This window comes from Chiroxiphia lanceolata, chromosome 4 (assembly GCF_009829145.1).
Source record: "Chiroxiphia lanceolata isolate bChiLan1 chromosome 4, bChiLan1.pri, whole genome shotgun sequence".
Classification (NCBI taxonomy): Eukaryota; Metazoa; Chordata; class Aves; order Passeriformes; family Pipridae; genus Chiroxiphia; species Chiroxiphia lanceolata.
In genome coordinates, this window is record NC_045640.1 from 17,475,226 (window position 1) to 17,500,974 (window position 25,749).

Here is a 25,749-nt window from a genome sequence, read left to right on the forward strand (position 1 = left end):
CACCGTATCCAACCTAGTGTCTGGCTGCTGGTGCAAAGCTCAGGTCCTGGGCAGGCACTGTGCTGTACCTGACAGCTCAAGTGGCAGTAGATGCCCCGTTTAAGCTACTTCATGTCCCTTTTTGCATTTCAATCTTCAATCTGTATCTCACACCTCAAAAATTTTACCACTGAGCATTGGCTTAAGTGGACCTTCCTTCTGAGGGTGGTGGAAAGCATCTGCCCTAGGTTGAGTGCAGGTTTTCAGTCCGGTGGGAATAAGGTAACTTTCAGGAATGTCTTCCCAGAATTTCCAAGTTAATGCTCACTAGACACAGATATATATCACTATTTTGTTCCCATTTTTTCTTTTACAATGAAATTAAAACTTCTATGTAGTTAAATTGCAGTTGTAGCAGTATTTTTTTTCCATTCTTTCCAAATTCAAAAAAAGTATCCTTTTACGGTAATAACGACAGAACATTTCTCAGTGAGATATACTTTAAAAATGAGGTAAGTTTCCTCTTTTTTTGAAGATTCTGAAGGATAGGCTGTTGAGAGGAACTACGCCTATTTGACCAGCTGGAGTTTTGCCTAACTGGCCACAGGAAAGAATTGCACGAGCTTATGTGTCCAGTATACAGGAAAATATCAGGGTCTCCACTTCCCAAAGTTGTGCTAGAAATCAGAGACATTTTGAACTTCTAACTGATACAGACATTTCTTACTTAAAACACACATTTTTTTAGTTCAGATTTATTAACAAAATTTGAACAACTTAATCAAGTTCAAAGCAAAAATATTGCCTCTGGGAGTCAAATGCTTTCTGTTCTGAGCCAAAACTGACCTGTATGTAGGGGAGGGTGGGGGGTTTTTTCCAGATACCATAGACTCACTCTTTCTGGTGGGAATTCTTTATAACATGCAGTCTTTATTAAGGTTAGGAGTTATTGGATTAAATACTGATGTAAAATCTCATCCTAAAAAAATAATTAAGAATGCCTATTTTTAAAAAAACCCACAAAATTTATTTTACTGGAAACATTTGGTCTTGATTTTAGATGTTTTTGCTTTCACATTGTTCTGCTTTGTGAAGCTTATTTTCTTAGAATTAATCATTGAATCTTCCATTTTGAGTTTTTTCACTGAATTATATAGAGAAAAATCTGTATGTTTTTCATTTTAACCAAAACCACCAAATGTGAGAGAGATTGTTAAAATCCAGTTATAGGACACTGCATATTAATATACTAATCTCATCCATGTTGAAAACCCTCAAAGTTTCTATCAGCATATCAGGGAAAGATAATTGTCTCTCAGTCAAGAATTTGCTTTTCAGTGCGGTTCTGAGCGGAAAGCACAACCATTATAGTTCTCTCTTAAATTGCATCAAAATATGTTTGGTGTTAATACTTTTGTTTAGGAGTCTTTGAGAATAATGGTACCACTATGAAAAGAAAAAGAGGATTCTGTCCAAAAGACATTTCACAAGGACGCTTTGCTGCATTATTTCATCTTTGCACACTTCCTTCCATTGATTTCTCAACTTGTCTTGTGATGGAAATAGCCATGACGATGGAATACGTGTAGGACTTTTGCAGTCACCAGGATCGAGACATTGGAGTCTTGTTCAGCCTTATGAAAACTGAATGGCCCTTGATCTAACACTCATACAGTCAGAATTCTTCCAAGTGGCAAGGGTGAGATATCTGTGCCTACCCAGCCCTAAGAGAACTCTGGTTTTGAAGCTGACAAAAAGCAATGGTTACAGAAAAACAGAAGGCTGCAGCAGAGGTTTACATGGAGGCTTCCTACCCCAGTGAAACTCTAGTCTCTTCCAAGGCCTCTGATGGTAATTTTTTTTTTATTTGCAATTGGTTAGATTTTGTTTTGTTTATATCTCTACAGATAAAAAGAAACATTATAGTGAAGAAAAGAGGTTTGGGTTCTTTTAATTAAATAATTTGTCAGATAAATGTCAAATAAGCATGCCATTAAATTTTATGTTGTATATAATAATGGAGAAAATATTTAAATTTACATTAGATGGATAGCAGCAACTATTTCAGTCTAAGACTAACAAGATCGAGAAGTGCATTTCAACAAGGTCTAGCATGTGAAGTTCCCATTCCAGCACCATAAGCAGAAAGTAAAATTTTCTAAAGAGCGTTTGTCTGTTTCTGACTACTATATAAAGTGGTCAATTTTAGTGCAAAAAAACACTGAGAAATTAGATGTACATAATGCCACTGAAACTGAGGTGCATGAGTATGATCATGTGAAAATGCAACTAATAATTTTTTTTAAAAAGTGTTTCCTCTCCATACATTTCTGCATACTTTTCTGGATGAAAGCACAGTATTCATATTGAATTAATCAAATACATTTTACACTGAGAATCTTATCCCTTTGTTTTGTAATCTACTTACGAACTACTGAGGCAGTGTAAAACTAGCAGGATTACAGAGCATAAAACTGCTGTGGAGAAAGCTAGCATCTGAACAGCAGTCAGGTTTAAACTGTGTTTGAATTTGTCCAATAAGGATGCAATCAAAGGATCAAAACTAATAGACTAATATTCAGATCTGATTCATATTCATCATTGTATAGGTAACATGACTATAAAACATGCTCAAAACATGCTCAAGATATATGGTTCTGTGAAATTGCAGAGCTGTTTTGATACATGATGAACTATAAAGTCTTCATTGTTGCTCAGATTTTTTATTGTAACAAAGGTTCCTTCTTTTGAAGGAATATGTCATATCAGACGTACCATAATCTCCCTTTTCTTCCATTAATTTGTCCATCCACCCTTCATATCTCCTTTCACATCAAAACTTCACAGGTCACAAAAGCATCATGAAGCACAGCAGATCTCATCTGAAATGTATTAGCCTTAACTGGTGGGCGGTTCCAACTAATGGGAAGAAATAGATATAAACACTTTGCTTGTTTTTGTCCCATTCCTCTGTGAGATAAGGGCTGATAAGATGAATAGCAAAACACTACAATATGTGAATCTGAACATATACTGTTTGTTTTTGATTAAGGCAGAAAATGTAGAAGAGCAAATATCATTCATCAGTAGTCTGTATACACTTGTATGTGCAAAAACGTATCTCTATATGTATGTATGTAAAATATATGTGAATCCTGTACTGTGATTAAAGTGAAATCCATGGAGTACCACATCCAAATATATCTCTCACTACACACACAAAATCATTATGCAGGAAATTACTCACATGCTTATGAGAAACGGTATTAAAGAAATAATATGCACCTTTAGCTTCTTAGCAAACACACGTGTCCAAATAGTCTTTAATTTAGGTCTCTGATGTTCAAGGTGATTGAGTTCAAGGTAGATTTACATTTATAGAGCTTGATTGAACTAATCTCTCATTTGTTCTGCGTTGCACAACTGCTTACACAGTGCAGGTCTTTGAGGATGCTTAATAAAAGCCCATTATTTTCTCTTACATATGATCAATAAAAGTTATAAGAAGGGAAAGGCCCCATTTTTCTGTCCAGTTCCTTGGTAAATAACTGGAATGCTGTCATCTATATCTAGCCTTGAGGCAAGATTCGCAAATGAATAACAGTTTTCCCTGTACAAGGACTTCAAGACAGATCTGGCATACCAAGAACAGTGTAACTCATGCTGAGGAAGATAAACAAACAAGAAAAAGGGAAGTTCCTACCCTCAGAGTTCTCAATCCGAGCACTCCCAGAGTTGAATTTGGGGAGGTAACACTTCTTACACCAGAGTTAAAAATAAGATCTAAATTTGTTCAAGGCAATTGGACTTGTGAGTGAGAATCCTCTCTATCTAATGCTCAAGTGCATTCAGTTTTCTATGACCTCTTTTCCTTTCAAGCCTGCCAAAGTCCATGGAATCAAAATCACTATAAACAAATGAACTGAAACAGTAGACTATGAAAATTAGTCACTGTCCAGATTCCACACAAGATTTTTCAAAAAGGTGAGGACTATTTCTCAAAAAGTAGAATATGGGAGCAGGTGAATTCCAGAAAAATCAGTTATACTAACATTATGAATGATTCTAAAATAAACATAAATAGCACTGGAGTTGCCACTGAAAGCAACAGACTGAAAGATAGTTTGACTGAAGAAAAAGCTCACACGGTTTATAAAAATCAAATAAAAACATTTCTTAATAAATTCTAGGTCCTCTGTCAAACTGCAAGATCCCTGCTCTTATCAGCATAGGTCTCGTAGCATATCACGCAAAGAGCAAGAAATGGAATGTGGTTCTTATCTCAACTTGAGATAGAAAACCTAATAATTCTGAGAGAAAAGACTACAAGCGAATTATGGAGGCCGTATTTATACAATGTATTTTTCTTGTAAGAACAATGGTTTCAATTTAAAAGTGTGAAGAGAAAAAGAACTGGAAAACAGGAAAAGGAAAGTGACAGATTTTTTTCTGTCACAAAAACTATGCTTATTGTTTCCTTTTCAGCTTTCAGGAAAAAGTACAGAAGCACAGTTTTATCATTAGTGGAAATGATGACTGTGGTACAGCAGGTAACTGTTTTAGGTTTTTTTGCAGGTTTTAGCTATGTAACCGTCAAGGTATTCTATCCTATGTCTACACTGGGAGCTTTTTGATGTCCCTGTCCTTGCCACTGTTATAGGTATGCTGTAGCTCTGTCATGAGAATCCTTAACTCTTGTTGTTCACTGGATTACAAAACACTGATTCACACATCTTCCCACTCTAGCCAGCCAGCTTAAGTGTCCTACAATGAGATACTGCTCCCCTCAGTCAATGGAAAAAAGAGATAGGTAGAGCTTCCATGAAGATCCGATTATTACAATTATTAGAGCGAGATGCCTCTACCCAAATTAGAGGTGCAAACAAGACAATATGCCAAAGTCAGTAGCATGGACTTTATTTAACTGTAAAGGTGAGGTAGAGAGAGAGAGAAAGGAAAGGGGGTGAGAGAAAGAGGGTGAGGCAGATTAAGTAGAAAGATGTCACCACCCCATGGATACAGATGCTGTCCCATTGGTTCTGTTCTTCTGATCTTCTCAGTAGTGGGGGTCCCATGATACATAGAGTTCAGTGGGTTAATATGCATGTAGGCATACGTGGGAATGCCCAAGTGTAGGAAGAGTGTCCAGGGATGCAGGAGGGGCATCCCGGACAGAGAAGCCAGGAGACATGTGTGGAAGCACGTATTCTCATTGGTCACAAGGTCGCGTGAGTTCAAGGGATAAGAAGCGCGCCATATTTGAATAAAGTCTCTTTGAGCCACACCATCGCTGGAAGAGAGACTGCATTGTTATCTATTACATTAATAGAGCAACACCCAAGCACCTTCCCTGTGGTGGGGGCATGGGGCGGGGAGAGAAATTTCACACTGTCTTTTGCAACACTATGGGTCTGTTGCAGCACTGTGGATCACATGCAGTCCTCTGGTGGAAGGCATCAGCCCCACACCAAGCCAGAGGTGATTTTCAGCACAGCTGCTGAGTCGGCTTTCTTCGTGGATACATGCCTCTCCCACAGCCCTGTCTGCTTCTCCTTAGGCCTGAGATAATTGGACAATAGTGCCATCTTTATCTTATCACAAGTTCCCATCAGGTGGCTTAACTTACTGTCTGGGGGGTTGGATGGGGCCAAGGGTGTGGTAAGATGGGGAGAGGGCTGCGAAGTGGCTGGTGGTGGTGAGGGCAAACTCCTTCCATGATTTTAACAGTGTTTAAGGCAACTGTGATCCTTAAGGCTCTTACACCTTCCTAAAAAAAAAAACCAAACCACAGGTATAAATTCCTAAAAAAGGAGAACATTAAAGGAATAATATTCTTTTATAATTACCGCATATAAACTTTAAAAAATACCAATGTATTCTCATCATTTATTAGCAATTCAGATATGGAGAATAATCACAGCTGATATAGTATGATTTATTGCCACTGACATAACTGGTGCATACCAAAGTTCTAAGCAATGTCACTACCTACAGAATTCCAGAGCCATCTTTGCAATATCTGGGATACCTAAAGCATTGCTGCCATAAACTTGGGTCTCTACACAATCATACAACTCCTTCTGCCAAATTTCTTCCTTAACAAGCTACAGTAAAGATTTCTGAGCACAACTACAGTGCTTTGAATGCATAGATGGACATTCAACATGTCTCATTTACAAAACATTTACATTTCTGTTAAATGTGAAAGTGTGGCTTGTTTAAGTTTAGGAAAAAACCTGAAAAATATTTTTCTAAAGGATTCCACTCTCTTATCAACAATCAAGTACTCTAGAAATGTCCCACAAAAACCTATTATGTTACTAAAATTGCATATTATAATATCAGGATTGGTGCATTTTAGCCTTTGGACTGCAGCTCCAGGATGGGTAAAAGCATTCTGAGATCCTATTTCCGTATTTCTCTGTCCAAGCTCTTGGGAAATATGCTTAATTTGCAACTTTCAACCAACCTTTCGTAGATGCCAGGAACCACAGTGGGATGTTTTTAGGGTGCATGTGAGGAAGGGCTGGTTGAACGTGAGGTCATGATATGAAATATGTAATCAACTCCTTTATGACTAGAACTCTATCCATTTAAAACAAAAAACCTGTGGTTCTTACTATTTTTTTTTTCTTTTAAATGCATCCTTTGCTGTAAAGCCAAGCTGGCTCTGTCTCCTGGTAAAACACTCCCCCAGAACAAATGAGCGTTTTTGTTAAAGCATGAGGATAGTGGAAGAATTATGATTCTGTTGGATAAAATCTCTTTGTTTTAAATAGTTACCATTTTTCCACAGAGAAATCAGACACCTTGTTGGTGTTTTCTCATAGTAAACACAAGGTCACTGAGAGGAAACGGGTTAGATGGAAGATCATCATGGTATTAAATTACTTCCATCTGCAAACGTTATAAATTATGTACACATAAAAAGAAAAGTTATGATAAGAACTCTGAAGTGTTGTGTATCTGGACTTTAAAACGTTATTCTGCCAAGGACTTTATTCTACTGCCAAGATCAAGAAACATGAAGTCATGACTCAGGAGCTGGGCCCTGTCAAAGGCATTCTACTCTAGAAATGTGCTCCTTCTTGGATTTTTTTTTTCATTCTCTATAGGAAAGATGATCTCGGATTGTTGACTGTTTGTTGTGATTTTGTATATACACATTTTCTTAGTTCCTAGCTTGACACTATTTCTAAGACCCTAAAAAGACATAACATATTCGGGGGTTTTTTCCCAAATATGTCTGAGGCTATGAATTTAAACAATCAGTTTTGTATATACACAGATCTGTACGTACCAAGTACTCATGCGCAACTTTAAGTGACTAATTACTTTTTAACACTTACATTAAAAACTTAGTTTTCACGTTTCATCACAACTGTTTTGGTCACTCATTTCACACAGAATTTTCTTGCTTGATAGTTATATGTTTCTAAAACCATAAAACCTTTCAAAATGGCTCTGTGAAGACTTTTACTGTATCATTTCATGAAAATACATGCTAATTATGCCTGATTCCAAAATTTAATGACGTGCAAATAGAGGATGAAATGAATGTAGTTCAAAAATTTTGTAATTCCTGTAATTATTTCTTGAGAAAATGATATACAGATCAAGAAAAAAATTTCCATTCTTTGAGCATTGAGTACTTCCACTATTTCTTCTCTGCTTCCTTTAAGGGAATTTACTTACAAGTCCTCAGAGATGCCTTTTTATACAAAAGTACTAATGTGGTTTGTGGATTTTTATCAGTTGAGAACAGCATGTTTGTTGCAGTATGCTACATGCCCTGAGAAAAGTCGATATGTGAATTAAAGTTTTTTCTCAAGGAGGTCCTGCATACTTGCCTAACAAAATACAGTACAAATATAACAAAAACATATATGCACAGACCACAGATATAAACATATGACAGGGGTAACTCCCATTCCCATCTGTCTTCTCCTGGTGTATTAAACAAATTACTGTAATGTAACAAAGGAAAGGCTGTTCCTTAAGTTGCTTTTCAGTTGGAGCCTTGTCTTTATCTATGCACAGAGAGAACAAAAATGTTTATTTATGCATGTGGTTCTCTATAGTTGTTACTCAAAAAATACTGCGTACAAACATCTAGGATTTCTCCAGCAAAAGGAACACAAATGGACACATTGAATATAATGACTATAGGTGAAAGTTCCATTTGGCAGTTGTCCACACATCCTGAACATATTAACAAGGAGACTTTAGAAAGAGATGCCAGATTTCTCTTCATCACTACCCAAAGCATTGTTACAACGATGTCTGGCTCCAGGTCCAAAAATTTCCAGCTAAAAAGAACTCCAGGAGTTTTCTTTGATTCTGCTTTGGATGGGCCCCCAGTAGCCCTCCCAAGGAGATGATGATGAAAGACAGTGATGAAGAAGGTTAGAATTTCTTTTAAGGAAAATCAGACCTTCAGTCTTGAGGTCTAAGCTAAGAAAATAGGAAGAAAATATGTATACCGATGGGTCCCTGAAACTGATGGCTCTGACTGAGTTGAAAGACGATCAGAAATACACAGTAGGAACAGAACCATGCCTTTTAGTGAAACTTTTTCACTCAAATTCTGGCTTCTTCCTGAAGTAGTTTAGCAATATAGAAAATACCGTCTCTCTTCAGTTTGAATTGTTTTGTTCTGAGAAACTTTTCCCTACATTGGTCTACTGCACTGTTGATTAGATAATAACACTTAAAAAAGCTTTCCAGGAGAGGATCATTGAATCTTAGGATTTCCATTTAATTTGAAATAATCGGAAACAAAGAAATTTTCCCTCATTCATTTACCTGAAAGGTCCATTTACCTTCTCAGTCAATACAAGAGTGGTTTTAGTCAGCTAAAACTGTACACTGAAAGCTAATGAAAGTTATTTCATTTAGCTGCCGGCAGAAAAATAAGTTGTCTTTTAGTGCTTGCAGGAGACATAGTGGAGTATTTCCATGGCAAAATAACAGTTGAGTTATTAATATAAAATTCTATAACTATTATAAATGGATCATGAAGGAGGAAGGTAAAGTATTTTAGAAGTGGCCAAGCAATGATCTGTTCTTTTGTTTATAATTTCTGAAATTTGTTCCAGCTATTGAACAGTTGAAATATTCATTTCAACTGTCACACCAACTCTTAAAACATCTGTGTTTCCAACCTGCCAGTTGTCTACTAAAAAATCCTGAATTTTAAGTTAAATATCTGAATGGAAGACTGTGGGGAACATAACTCATCACAGAATAATGGGCAAATGATCCTCCTGTAATTTTTTTACTTATTTTGAATCAGTGGAAGACATATTTACCTTACCAGAATAGAGATATCCAGAGCATAAGTCTTTAATCTGAGTTTGTAACCCTCAAAGCTCTTTAGGGCCATTGAAGAGGTATAGCAATTTTTGGTAAAATTCTTTGCTGCGTATTATAAATGCCAAAAAGAAGTAAGAATGTCTTCACCCTTAATGGACCATTTCTCCTTTCATAATGTTCTATTTTGAGTCTTTTTTCTAGTGAAAAACTGCTGACATATGAAATCATGTTGTTGTCCATATTGTTATACTTATGGAACTAGAAGGTAAGCTACAATAACAGCTTTCTCTCTCTTGAGCTTTCCTGTGTGTTTCTGGTCCAGTCAGAGACTGACTCTTCGGAACTGTGTATCTACCATAGAATGATCATGGAATCACAGAACCACAGAATCATAGAATGATGTGAGCTGGAAAGGACCTTGAAGATCATCTAGTTCCAACCCTGCAGCAATGGGCAGGGACATATTCCACTAGTCCAGGTTGCTCAGCATTCTACCCAAGCTGGCCTTGAACACTTCCAGGAGTGGGGCAACCACAACCTCTCTGGGCAATCTGATTCAGGGCCTCACCACCTTCCTAATTTCTTCCTAACATCTAATCTAAACCTACCTTCTTTCAGTTTAAAACCATTACCTCTTGCTACTTTTTACCTGTATAAAAAGTCCCTCCCTGTTCTTTTTATAATACTCATTTAGGTACTGGAAAACCACAATAAGCTGTCCCTAGAACCTTCTCCTCTCCATGCTGAAGTACCCCAGCTCTCTCAGCCTGTTTTTGTAGGAGAGTTGCTTCATTGCTCTGATCATCCTTGTGGCCCTCCTCTGGACCTGTTCTAACAGGTCAATGTATTCCTTGAGCTAAGGACCCCAGAGCTGGACACTACTCCAGATGGGGTCTCACATGGGCAGATTAGAAGGGGAAAGAATCACCTCCCTCAACCTGCTGGCCACACGGCTTTTGATGCAGCCCAGGATGTGGTTGGCTGCCCAGGCTGTGAGCTCACACTGTTGGCTCATGTCCAGCTTTTCATCTATGAGAACCCCCAAGTCCTCTGCAGGGCTGTTGTCGGTGGCTTCTTCCAGTCTGTACTCATGTCTGTGATTACCCTGATCCCGGTACAGCATCTTGCACTTGAGTTTGTTGAACTTCATGACATTCTCATGGGATCATTTCTTAAGTTTTCTTGCTGTTATACTTATTTCTAGCTGTGACTTGACCAAGTCATATTAATATGGTTCTATCTGTTGGTGTTAATGAATTGCTAGTCAACAGTTTGGAATGGGAAATTGAAAGTTACATGTGTTTCTATCTAGTAATGTCAAAGCATTTACAGAAAACATCTTAAGTTAGATCTTAAAATGCAGAGCACTGGGAACAAAAACAAAATGCAGGAGAATGTATATAGTTAGAAAACTGGAGTAATGATTTTTGTGAAAAGAAAAATATTGTAGATAAACTAAACCTAGTTTGAATTGGAAAAGATTGTTCATAACAGGAGATAGAAAATGGGTGTGTAAAGACCAGAGGCGGATTTTAGGAAAGACTATATCAAAGCTAAACAAAAACTCTGTTTGAAGATTTCATTCCAAGCAGGCAAATAGAGAATGCTGTGGTTTCCATGTATGTATACACATATATAGGTACATATACATGTATATGTATACCCTCATATTTACATATATATATATATACATATATATACATATTCACGTGTATGTATCTATTACTTGACACATTTTTGCAGCAAAAAATGAGTTAATTTTCTGAGGATTTTTTATTTAAAGTAAATATTCTTGTTTCTCAGTGATGAACCTTATTTCAACAATATTCCTTTAAACCATATTGCTTCCTCTAACTCGAAATCTTCGGATGCATAGTTATAAGATGCAAAATCCTAAGTTCTTCTCTCTGTTTGCCATTCAGACTGTAATGCCCTCTACTCTGAGTTACTTCCTTCATTCTTGAGTCCCTTAATTCCCTTTAACACCTTGTTCTCTGGGTTTCTTCTGTTTCTTCATTCATGTTAACCCCCTTCCTAAATTTGACTTCTACTTTAAATCCCCTCAAAGCTTGATTCCATTAATTATAAGTATGAAGTGAAAATTTATATGCTTAACAACTTTACACACATAATCAACTACTTCTCATAACAATGATGTCTGTGTTTCTTCTATCCAGTATTCTTCTTATCACTATTTAATTATTTAATCCAGCTTTTAACATTACTCAACTTCATATTTTCTCTCACACAAGTAGAAGGTTTGAAAAAATATCCAACTTTCCTGTATTCTCGTTCAAATACTTCTTAAAGATGTTTCCTTAAAACAAACCTAATTACTGATTGGTACTCAGCAATCGGTAAGTATCAATTATGTCTTTGCTGTGTTTGTCTCCCTTATTCTTCTCACTCTTACAATTAATAACACTCTTGAATCTTCTTCAAAATAAAAAATGTAACTAAAACATATAAACAAAACACTGAATATACACAGATCTGTTCCTGGTTTTCCTCATACCTGTTTTCTCATTTATATTCTCATTATCTAGACTTTATTTCATTGGTTTCTTCTGAACTTCTTGTTGCACAAGACGGAGGACAATTTATCATCCAACTCATGGAGTTACCAAGCTTTTATTGCAGTCCTCACACACTATCATCATATAAGCATTTAGTATTAATATCTCTTTAATTACAGAATAGTAATTTTAGTCTCCTATCAAATATAGAACTTTGCTATAGATTTTTCAATACAGTACCCTAAGTAAAAATTTAACAATCAGTAAATTAATCAATTAATAACAAGTAATCAACAACCTAAATAAACAATTAAAATAAATATTTTCTTTCTACCTTTATATCTTAGACCCATGACTTTCATAGGGAAGGTATGCAAAGGCAATAAAAGTTTATTATTAATGTAGAAAAGTTAAAGGGGATTAGAAAGAAAACAAATCAAACAAATCAAAGACATGAAGTGTTTTCATTGTGTCTGCTCCAAGTCACTGCAGATTTTCACTTTCTGCCTTATTTATTAAGCAAAAGACAAATTACCCTGATGTCAAAGAATTCCAGCAGGGAGGAAAGCGAAACAAGTGGCCAGCGTACTTCAGTATTTCCTGTAGACACAATTTTCATTTAAGTTTGCTGTCACATTTCTTTAAATAATAAATAAATACATACATACATAAGTAAATAACGCAGACAAATTTGTGGAATCACTTCAGCAATTAAAATTCCTATTTTTTTCTCTCAGTTTTTACAATCAAAGTTTACAGCAGCATTAACATCAATTTAGACTTATCCCTCCTTTGGCAACCTGTGCTTGGTGATACTAGAGAAATGTTGTAATAAAGAGGATGGTTATTGTATTTCCCTCATTTTTTTCATAGATCATAGATATTAAGGCTAGGAAAATCAAAAGAGTATATTGTCTGTCCTGCTTTTCTTTCATAAGCCATTACTTTTCTTATAGTTACCTTATTTTGAACCTTCTACTTCAGTTAAAGTGCATTTTCATAAAGCATCTCATCCAGAAACATATCCTGCCTTGACGTAAAGATAGTAAAGAAGTCCTGTGAAGACAGAGCAAAATCCACTGGTTTTTTTGACCCAGGAAACTACAGTCTCACGTCGGTGCCTTCAAGATCATGAAGAAGATACACCCTCCCAGAAGCTATGCTAAGGCACATGGAAAGTAGGGGGGTGATTGGTGACAGCCTACGTGGCTTCAGTAAGGGCGAATCGTGCCTGACAAATTTGATGGCCCTTTTACAACAGCGTTACAACATTGGTAGATAAGGGAAGAGTGACTGACGCTATCTACTTGGATTTGTGCAAAGCATTTGAGACTGTCCTGCATGATATCGTTGTCTCTAAACTGGAAAGACAGCAATTTGAGGGATGGACCACTCAGTGGATATGGAATTGGCTGGATGGTCACACTTCAAGAGTTGAGGTCAATAGCTCAGTATCAAAATGGAGGCCAGTGACAATTGGCATTCCGCAGGGGCCAGTATTGGGACTGAAACAGTTTAACATCTTTGTTGGCCCCATAGACAGTGGCATTGAGTGCACCCTCAGCCAGTGTTCTGATGATACCAAGCTGTTGCGGTGCAGTTAACACACCGGAGAGACGGAATGCCATCCAGAGAGACCTGGACAGCTTTAAGAGGTTGGCCTGTGCAAACCTCATGAAGTTCAACAAGGCCAAGTGCAAGGTGCCCTGGGGCAGGGGAATATAAGACACAATTACAGGCTGGGTGTAGAATGGATTGAGAGCAGCCCTGAGGAGAAGGACTTGGGGGTGTTGGTGGACAAGAAGCTCAAAATGATCTGGCAATGTGCACTCACAGCTCAGAAAGCCAACTGTGTCCTCAGCTGCATCAAAAACAGCCTGGCCAGCAGTTTGAGGAAGGTGATTCTACACTTCTATTCTGCTCTCACCAGACCCCACCTGGAATACAGTATCCAGGTATGGGATTCCCAACATAAGAAGCCTACCATGCCATTTACCCACTCTGGTCATGGTGCTTCTGGTTGCTTATGGTCCCCAGGGCTGACTTTATAGAAATGAGGGGCAGCCACCATCGTTCTTGGCCCCATGTCTTTTCAGCTGCTCTTGTGCAAGCTGTCAGTTTGTGGCAGGTCTTGGGGCTCCCTTGGCTTTTCCCTGTCTCAGGAAACCCACCCTGAATACCATGATTCCCAGTTCTGCTGCAAAACATGCCTGTGATGGAGCTGAATGACTTGAAATTCATCTTGAACTCCTATTGAAAAATTCCTTCTTATTATTCATGTTTTTCCATTTAAGCGTTCCTCTGCATCAATTATATTCCTAATTTTCATCAGATGTGACAACCTGCCTCCTTTGAATCATGGCCCATTTCTGTTATTTCTGATGCTTTTCTTTTATTTGCTTACACTGAATAGAAGTTATGACCCATATTCAGTCATTAGTTCCTAGTTGAGCGATTATTACATGTTATTATCTGTTGTGATGAAATTCAGTATAGTGTGATCCATACAAATACCTTACAATACATTTTCTGTTAAAAAATTGTCCTGTATGATTACTTTAATACTGTAATGCTGTTTTACTATTGCCTGCCTGAAACCTTCCGCATTTCTCTGAATGTGAGTTCTCCATTATGCAGGTTTTCTCTTTCTGCACAGTCTGGACAGACAATGAACACATCATGGTTTTTATATGAGTCTGTGGTCTGTCACAAACTCCTACAGATGTTCCTTTCTGGGAAATGGTCAGGAGTGTGCTTATCTGCAATTATTCCAGGGTCCAACCATACGAACTATTCATAGTTTTACAATAGGGAATACCTGTCATAAAGAATGCCATCTATTATGCCCTCTGCCTGCTCCATTTCTTCTGTAAAACTTAGAGCCCATGATTTTAGGATAACAACTGTATGAGCCCCCCCAGTTGGTTTCACTGATTACATTCACATAACATTTTTCTTGCCAACTAGAATTTCCAGTTTGTCTGACTTGTTACCCAGATTCCTAGTATATGGAGGCTAAAAATCACTGTCTTCTTTCTTTTTCTTCATTATTCATGATGCTCCACACCTTAGTTTGCATGTTGCCTGCCTTGCTCTTAATTTCATTTCCATGAACACCTAGTATTTAGCTAGGTGTTTGTGGAGTTTACAGCATAAATGCTGCTTGAGTGTAACTGTAGCAAAATCTGTGAGACTAATGAGGACATCCTGAAAATATTCTTTTTCTATGCTCTGATAGCAATGCCCACCTTTAGGATATGAGACTACCAGCTCCCCCCCACTAGACAGGAGAATGAGGCAGTTTGCTTAAGTTAGAAATCTTGCAAAACATCTCAAAAAAGTAAAGCCATTTGACAGCTCAGGGCACAAAAAAGAAATTAATTACCTCTGACACAAAAAAGAAAGAACTTTTAAATTTCTGCTGATGTGGAGGGGGGAAAACTAGTACTCTAAAGACCGGTCTTGAACATTAAAACTAATATATGTGCCTAGGTGTCCAAGAAGACCGATGGCATCCTGGTCTGCATCAAAAATAGTGTGGCCAGCAGGACCAGTGATTGTTCCCTTGCACTCAGCACTGGTGAGGCCACACCTCGAGTACTGTGTCCCTTTCTGGGCCCGTCATTGCAAGAAAGACACTGTGGTGCTGGAGCAGGACCAGAGAGGTGCAATCAAGCTGGTGAAGGGACTGTAGCACAAGCCTTGTGAGGAGAGGGTGAGGGAACTGAGGTTATTTAGCCTGGATAAAAGGAGGCTCAGGAGTATCCAAACTGCCCTCTACAGCTGCTTGAAAGGAGGTTGTAGCGAGGTGGGGATTGGCCTCTTCTCCCACGCAACAAGTGACAGGACAAGATGGCATAGCCTCAAGCTGCTCTAAGAGAGGTTCAGGTTGGACATTAGGAAGACTTTTTTCACTGAAAAGGTGGTTAAGCATTGGAAAGGGGAGCCAAAGAAGCAGCAGAGTTGCTGTCCCTGGAACTACTCAAGAAATGACTGGACATGGCACTTAGTGATATGGTCTAGTTGGCAAGGTAGTGTACACTCAAAGGTTGGACTCGGTGATCTTGGAGGTCTTTTCCATCTCTGATTCTATGTAACATTTTCTACCTCCATTACCTTAATGTAGAACAAATGCCTGAGGACCTCTACCAGTGTTTCTATGTAAGAATTGCATTCTGCATTAGAAGATTTCTTATCCCGCTACACACTTTCTGTGCTTTTGTCTGTTGCTTACAGGGGGCCAGGGACATGGGGAGGGTGAGAAGGTGGAAGTGAAAAGGGAAACAGGGTGTTTGTTCATGAACTGCTTACCAGAGAACTTGTCCGTTGGTAGCCACTGTCAGAACTTGGTAAAAGCATGCTTTTGATTTTCTTTTCTAACATGAAATGCTACCAGCGTATGTTTCTCACTGCCGAATATCCAACATATTTTGCCTCATGAAGAATGATTGAAACTAAAATCATCTCCTTGTATGACTAGGGTGATGTCCCCTACATTTTTCAAATATTTGGATTCTTTCCATAAAGATGTCTTCTGATAAGAACTGCCTGGATGGAATTCTGTGCAATGTGCTCTAGGATGACCCTTCTTGAGCAGGGAGGTTGGACCAGATAACCCACTGTGGTCCCTTCTAACTTTATCCATTCTGTGATTCATGGCAGTACCTGTTCTGATTCCTGTTAGGCACTGACTTCCCACATGACCATTGCCAACAGCTGCAGAGGAGTAACAAAACTGGCAACATAATTACAGTGAGTGGGAGGTCAATGCAACATCTGCCTTTCTTATCTTCTTATTTGCACGACTGCACTTTTTTTTCTCTTTTGTTGGTCAAAGAGTCTCTCAAGCATTTGAGTAATGCTTGTTTCACTGCATGTTTTGTTAGGTTGTCAGATTTCTGTAACTCAGAAATTTTTTTAGTTTTAAACAAAGTGGGTAAAGTGGGTGCAAACTTTTCAGCTTATGTATTTCTACTATATCTTCCAGAGTAGGAAGGAGGTTTATGCAATTCATGTGTATCAAAATATAAGTAAATGTAATTGCTACTTCTACATAGTTGAAAATATGTCTAATACAACAACAGCAGGAGAAAGAAACAGTATGTAAGTTTTAAAATTTATTGATACTTGCCTGACATACCTTTTTCCTTAAAGCCTTATACTCTGTCAGTGCTATGGACTAATAAGTTAGTATTTCATCCATGACATTATACAAGACGAATCTGGGTAATATTGTCCACATCTCACCATTAAATATAAAGGGCAGCCTAAGTACTGAGTGTTGGAACACAAAACTACCTCTAAAGATGATTTCTGAATTCTCCACGTTCCCAATGCTATTAAAAAAAGTAAAATTAAATTTTTTGAAGTTCAAATATTAACACGTTTAATTACCACTGTTGGTACTCTAAGCTGTGAAAAAAATCTACCATTCTCTGCCTCTATATTGTCTACAACGCACAGTTGCAAGGATGTGGTAAGTGCCAGATTTACATCCTCTCTCCGTGAAGCATTCAATGTCACTGCTCCTTGATGGCCTCCTAGAGCAGGCTATGTGGATTCTTGAGGATATCTCCTTCAAAAGGCAGCTCACAAGGCAGCAACGTGAGCAGAAATAGGAGGTGAGGACATGCCAAGGACTTGCTTCTTCAAGGGTAGACACATGCATTGCAGTGCAAACGTATACGGGTGATACTGATCATTCAATGCATCAGTGTTGCCCTTTGATCTTAAACTCGTGTGTTTGTGTGGAAGAGGGAGTTGTGAGATAAAATTGTAAAGAAAAGGTGGAATAATATACCATTATTTATTTTTTTAAATGTCAACCTCATATGATGCTTTCCATTACATTATCAAATCAGCAGCAATTAAAATTAAACAAACTATTATTATTTTGTTGTTATTACTTTAATTTTATGTAACACACTTCGGTGTGCTTCAATTGACAGGCATTACCTAAAACAAGAGAGAGGGGAAATACTATAGGGGAAAGCAAACAGGATTGAAAAGGCAAAAGATCGTAGAATATAAAAAGTTCTTAGGAAAAAAAAAAAAGAAAATCTGTGAACAGAATAATGAAACAGTTAGGAATGAATAGAATTTCCCCAAAACAAAAGATAGTATTTGAAATTAATTTGACTGAATAGTAAAAAAGAGAGGTATTCTACTGAGGCTGCTTAAAGAAACAAAAGCAGTTCTCAATTAAAAGTCAGAGTAGATAGGAATTTCTCTACTAAACGTTGTCCAGCTATTTCTAGTTTTTCAAAACAGGTCAATACTGGTAGGCAAGGGAATCCACAAGCTGCACAGTACAAGACATGTTAGAAACATGAGTATTGGGTGATTTGCAGAACCTGTTTTTCCAATGAGAAAAGAGAAGGCAAATGAAGAAAAGAAAAATTTATTCTCGGTGCTTGGAAAACATACAAGCATGACATGTTTTACTAGATCAGAACACAGTCCACCTGAGAAAGGATTTCAAAATTCAATTGAAAATAAAAATAAACAGAGTTTTTTTGAGCAAGTGTAGGTGAATACAAATAAAGAGGAATAAGGAAGAGAGAAAAGTGAAAAGTAATAAGATACCTATAGAACTCAGCAGAAAGTATAGGTCTATGTACAGGCACCTATAACCTAACAAAGAAGGCAAAGAGCATAGCATGGAGTAGAATAGTCATATAGTTAGACAATTGTATTAACCTGTCTGTAATAGCACAGAAATTGTTAAAACTAACAAAATTATAGTTTTCATGAAATAGTTGCTAAAATATGTGATCTAATAAGGCTGGCTAAAGGATAGCAGAAAAATTTTGGAGAGCACATGGAATGAAAATAAAAGGTAGTGCTACTCAGGATAACTAAGTTTGACTGTCTTGAAGTAATGATGATTGAAAAACTAAGATTGATCTGGATGAAATAATCAAGAGATTTGTGATTAATTCTAATGAGATTTGGATATGCTTTAATATCCAGGTAAATAAGCAGGTAAAAATTTGCATGACATAAAACCGGAAAATATGTCCAACACAAAATAAGAGAGAGACTAAATCCAAACTAGCTTAGGGAGTATGAGAACAGAAAATTGTCTTGTACAACTGTCAGCCTGAGAGGGGAAATGAAGGAAGAAACAATTCTTTCAATAGTTACCTAAACTGTAGAGCAGAGATCAAGCGCATTTCAATTGTTACGCTTTTTAAGGCTGCAGATTTCCAAGGTAGTATATAAGGGTGATAGAAGTGAATGATGTGAATTGCTCTGTAATTTGCTCCACAGAAACATCAATGTTAAACTTTGTTTAAACCACATCCAATAAAGACTTGTGGAAACTAATTGACTGTGAGGAGAAGGTTGTAAGATTTTACTGAAGTGCCAGGATATAGCTTTGATTAATTGGATATTAAATGACACTCAGTAATTTGATTGGTCATGAATTAATCTCTTTTCTTCCTGTTGATAGGTCTCATACCTCACTTATCACTATGTCAGACGTTTGATATAAGGCATTAAATCATTTTGAACATTTTTTAGATTAGTCAATTATAAACCTTGTGAATGTTTTATCTCATATCATTTGTTTGATGACAGCCCGCTACATTAAAAAGTCTAGAGGAATCTAATGACTCAGTTATGAAAATTTTGTACTTAGTAGTAATTAGCATGAACACCTAGTTGCAAGTAAAAGACAGAAAAGCAGTTTCTTTGAGATGCCCTCATTACAGAATAGAAGAAATATCAGGCTTTGCAGTGGTTTAAAAAAAAAAAAGCCAGATCCAGAGAGACCATTGAAAAAGGTGGAAAGACACATTAGAGGACAGATCATATTTTATCCTGTAGTACTTTGTTATGACAAACCATGAACAGAAATAATAAAATGACAAAAAAAATATGTCCATGGAAATGTCCAGAATGTGCCAGAGTGGATACATTCCTATTCTAAGAAAATTCCAAAGTAAAAGTATTTAATGGAGGAGTAAAATATGCAGTGAACAAGTTATTTTTTCAAATAAAGCATGTATTCATATTAAATAGGTTATGGAAATGAGTGAACACACTAATTTTTCAAGTGAGTAGGCAATTTTCATCTGTATTTCAGTCCACGGAATTTGGCATCAGTTTAGGAATAGTTTTCTTAAACACAGATTAGAAAGGTAACCTCTAATTATGCATTTTAATAGACTTAAACTGACTTGCTATGTCCTGATAGGTCGCCATTGAAATCAGGCCTACAAATATTTATGAAGAATGAATTGAACCATGGCTTTTCTGCCCCAAGATGAAAGAGAGGAGAGGGGAAAGAGATGAGAAATGTGAAGGTCTTTCTTACTTCTGTGGGCACCACATTGCTTCTGCAAGGGAATCTACAAGGGATCTAGTGCTACTCCCAGAAAGAGAAATGAGAGACAAAGAGACCCACACTCATCTTCTTTCCTTGTAGGCCCAGGATCAAGATGCCATGGTATTAATTGTCAGTAAAGAGAATGAAAACATGTAAGAACATAACTAAATAGAAAAGTAAAAGAGTAATTATAAATCCTTAACAATAATGGCTAACACAATTGACATCTGGAACCACTTTATATAGAGCAATTGAGTTGACTAATTGAACTTTTGTTTCTTAATTTTTATGACAAGGCTTAGTAAGTAAATTGCAAGCAAAAGAGATTTTTTTGAAAATATAAATATATCCATAATTTATATTATAATTTCCAGTAACTGCTGGAATGACTCATGACCTTGCGAGCTTAGCAGTCCCAAAACATATAATTTGACTATATAGACAGTAAAATTGCAGACAAAAATTGTCTTTGGTTTTATCCCATTTCACTATGCAAACTCACAAATTTTGTTTCCTTTTTTCCCTCCTTTTTGCTGCCATAGGGATGATTTTACTTTGTGAAAGTAAAGTCAAAGAGAGGATCTAGGTTTGAGAAAATATTATCTTATAGTGTCCAAATTTAATTTCCTTAGGTAGTATCAACACAGAACTATGTTGCACTATTTTAGAGGTAGACTCTGATCTTGAGCTTTTGATTTCCAGCTGTTCTACATTTCCTCTGGAGAAAAGGTGGTAATCCACATTGGTATGTGTCATTTTAAAATAATTTGAGTCACAGACCACTATTGTGGTAATAAGAATCTGGAATTAACTGTTTAAGACGTTAGGCTAGAAAATGAGAATGTAGTTTATTAATGCATTACATGCATGATATTCAGCCAAACTGAAGAGGAAGTCTACTGTAAATGCCTTTACAAATTCCAGCAAATCATGGCTAACCCCACTCTGAGAAATCCATAACTACTAAATCTGCAGATATCTCCCTGAAGTATCTTTCATATACAGAGCTTTGTCTCTGTCAAGATAACCAGCCCAGCCTAGTAATTTTTACAATGAAACATTTGTTTCCATATAAATAATGCTAAAAATACATCTACACAAGAGTTGAGGATCTCTAGCAGTGGTAAAAAAAACCCACCCAGTAGCACTTAAACTGTGATTTAAAGAGAAACTTCATTCACCAAACACCTGCAAACAAACAAACACTGTTCCCTCAGACTTCATGGGAAACTTACTCTTATCCATTTCCAAACTTCCAGACAACACATATGTTTTGTACTAACTTCAGAAGATCCCTTTAGTAGTATGCAGAAAAAAGAGGACCCAAATATGCTAAACTTCAGGGAGAAGTGGTGTAGCTTCATCGTTTGGGCTCTATACCACTACAGTAGTATGTCAATAGGAGAAAGACTACTCCTTAGATCCAATACTTTATGCATCATAACAACAGCGGTTGAGAAATGGGTACCAACTTGGATACCAAAACATTGTGTTACATGATCACACAGGAATGCTTAACTCAGGATCAAGATGCTGCATTGTGGAACTGCAAAAAGCTGGGAATGTTCTGAAAACTATATCTCTATAGTGATTTTTTCTAATCATGCAATAAAGAAGTCATAGGTTGTATGACAAAGCTATGTGACAGACTATAATTTCCAGTCCAAAAACTAGTCAGATGTATTGCGATTTACCTTCATTGAAAGCAGCAAAGGCAAAGAGCTGAGTTCAAATCTTTATAAAGGTTAAGCTGAACTCATATTTCTCCCACCTCTTGAACCACTAATGAGAGACTATACTGATCTTTGCCCCAGAAATCCCTGGTACAAAGAGATGAAAAGGTCAGCCAGTATAGCTTTGCACAACGGTAAACAAAAGGGTCCTACTGTCTCAAGTCTTATATCTGGTGGGCACTTACAAGGTGTAATATTGCAAAAGAGCTAAATTTCTTAGGCATGATGCCCATGGCAACATTTAACAGATAGAATGTGGCTGGCAACAGCAGAAGATAATGGACTGGAAGGTCATATCCCAAAGAATGCAAGGTCTTAACTCTGTTACAAGAAGGAAGAGTGTTTGATGTAAGGTCATGGCACATACATGTGGCTCTGTAGCAGTAAAATTTCGTAACACAAAATCTTCCTTTTAAGGCTTGTGACAAATCCTCAACTGAAGTTCATATAGTCTGTTTCAAATTAATTATTCTATGTATTTATACATAACTCCAAACTTAAAAGATGATTTACATTATGGTATCATAACATTAAGAGAAAAGCAATTAATTTAAAAATAGTTGTGCAGAGCACATAATTACCACTCCAGCTGTTTAGGGATGGGGTTCAACAGAACCACCTTACTGTAATCCTAAAATGCCATTTAAACTCTTGGGGCCATAGTATCCACTGTGAAAGACTTTGGACTGACTGTCCCTGGTCAGCCTCAGCTGGGCCTTCCCCCTCTCCCAGGCCATGACCCCATTTCAGTTCAGATGGGGCCATCAGTCCCTACCCCTGTGATGCTGGTGGAGTGTTAGGATCTGATTCTTGTCTTCTGCTTCTCCTGGACAGACCCTGGGCCTTGTTTCTCACCTTGTTGTGTCTGCTGTGGGACCTTGTCCTTTGCACCCTTCTCTACCCATCATGATCAGATGCTTCTTGGAGCAGGTATTGCTTTGGTGGGTCACCCTTGGCTTCTGGCTCATAGTCTCTCACTGAGAAGCATGGAACTCATTGCTCCCTTGTGCACTAGTCTGGGCCTTTTGAAGCTACCAGGAGCATAGATGTTCAGCCACTTCAGTTCAAGTTGCCTTTGTGGGAACTTAAAAAACCTCTTGAGTTTGAGACTGGTTATGCACTCATCAAATCTGAGATAGCTCCTCAGTCTGCTGTAGAATTTTTATTTCATCTTGATCTTCTGGGGTCATTTTAACTCCCAAATCTTTGATTAGAAAGGGAAGTGGAAAAAAATTCTTATTTTGATACTTTTCTTAAGATTCATTAATGAATTTATGCTTTAGGAAACTATTTTATTTACATTGTGCTCATTCCTCCATCTAAGATGCACATTCTCCACAAAACAATTTACAATATAAACATTATAAACTGCAAATATGCAGATCTGACAAGGTAGCTTATTGCCATTGGTATGTGATTGCTGAAGTAAAGGAAATATTTGTCTCAAGTGTTTCTGCTATATTTGTGAGAAGCTTTGTGGGGTATTTTCTTAAATGGGGTTAAACTAGAGCATAATTGAGATGAACTGTTACTTCATAAATAGTCTTAGATGTAAAAAGTGTTGTTTGATAAAAGGTCCAAATATATGCCAGAGAAATAATGAGAGAAAAAGGAATGCCTTTACTTCAAACAGCTTCCAGCAGCTGCTGAGAAAAGAGCACCCCAAAGCCCTGTTCTTCAGCAAGCCCCCAGCTGCTTATCTTGTAGCGTTAGAAATAGGAAAGGCCTCAAAAGAAAACTGAATAAGATTTCCCTTCAGCCAAGAATAACACAACCAGTGTACAGCAGTATTATTGGATTCTGGATACTTAAGCACCAAAAGACTTCTTTCCACTGCCCTGAATGAATGGAGAAAGAAGAAGCTTCTGCTCATCTTGAATAGCTCATAAAAACAAGCCAAACCATCTCTTCAACTACCCTCTATACCATTACACTCACTGAGATGAACAGAGGACATTCCTACTTGGAGAAGGCAATATTTCTCCACTGTTGCATCAGCAGCAGGGCAAGTGTTCAAGCACTGCCAGTGAGGTTTCTATGTTTAAGGGATTGGTGCAACTTTCTATAAGGGACATAGAGCTTCCTATTTTTTCTCCCTATACCTTCTCTTCTTAATATTTAGAATATAGGACACGCAGATAAAAGCACTCACATTTTAACAAAAACACGTTAACATCAGCAATCCCATTTTTGTTCTGTGTTTATCAGGCTGACTCCTTTCACTCCAAACTCTCTCCATTATTTCTTTAAAAATTAGTTTATCTACAAATGTATCATCAAATAGTTAAAATAAAGAGCAATAGAATGATGTCTTTGGCAGGGTGATAATGGGGAAAGGTTGATCATCTAAATGTCCTGTATATGTTTTCCTTCCTCTCTTAGTGTTAAGATTCAGAAACCAAAACCCTGACTTGATTATACTGAAGTAAGAACAAGTAAACAAGATAAAAGGGGAAAAGGAAAGCAGAGAACTGTAAATAAGCTTGTTGGCATTACAATGAATGATATTACAGTTTTGTGACCCAGTCATGTTTGTTATTGATAAAGTATAGTTTTAAAGAAGTGTTTTAGATATAAACACATCTGTTGCATTAAAAACGGATACTAGCTTTGACTTCTAGTTCACTCCACAAGATACTTTCTTAAACTTAAGGGAAAATATATTATGCCTACTCTTTTGTATTCATGCGTGAAGTTTACAATGAACAAATTAATGCCATCTGTTTACAGTGTATCATACTTTGTGTTATTATCTGTTGGCTTATAGTCACAACAGAATATTAAATACTCATAGAACTGTGGACTTAATAGCTGTGGCTATTAGTGGTTATACCTTTTAATATACTTGACTTTCTATAGATTATTTGGAAATGTTTTGTCATCTGTAAGGCATGGAATATGAAATATTTGCTGTTTAAATCTTTGAGGACTATTAATATAATGTAATATAAATGTGGCAAGTAGGCGATTGCCTCTAGCTCTAAAGGAACCAGGTTTGATATTCCTATGTTCCCTTCCATTCTTGTGTTCCTCTGTTTGCTATTTTCACACACTAATATGGATGAGACCAGTTTACTGAAGTGTAATGTCAAGAAAACAAAATTATTCATTTGTTAATTCATCTCAGAAGGAAAACATTATATTTCCTATTCAAGCCATTTTAGATTAAAAATTAATTCCATTCATAAAGTAATTAAATATTTGGGGGGATTGTGTAATTCAGTAGATATTAGTATTTCTGTTTCCATAGTGGGAACTGACAGGGAGATTTTGAAAGTTCCTCTACTGGAAAAGAGCTATGAATTTATTGTTGAGACCAAAATCAATTGCATACTGTACCAGAGCAAAAATATCCACACAGAGGAAACAACTTTTCCTTCTGCATAACAATTACAACAGCACCCTAGGGTCATTCCTACTACTAAATTCACTGGGGGACACAATGATAGTATTTTCTTAATCAAGGGAGGGATTTTCATCATTAGAAAATGCAATACCACAAAGACTGCCTTGTCCTACTCCCACTGAACTCAATGGTTATAAGAGTGAGACTAGATTTATATTTTAAAAATCATTCTACCAGTTATGGCTTTGACACTATTATCTTTTCATCTTTAATCTTAAGATTGATTTTGTTGGTTTGTTTGTTTGGGTTTTTTTGTTGAACTGGACCGTTTATTTAAAAATAATATTGTTACTAATATTGATGCTCCAGTTTTGTAAAGTGACTTCTTTCAGAACTGTACCACTGAAGATGCTAAAACTTAGCAAACCTTTGCTTATTAGTTTTTCAGCTTATGTGGGAACCCAAAATTCTTCCTATACCCTGGAATTCAACTTTAAAGTTCTTGGTCCTCTTTATGTCACAACT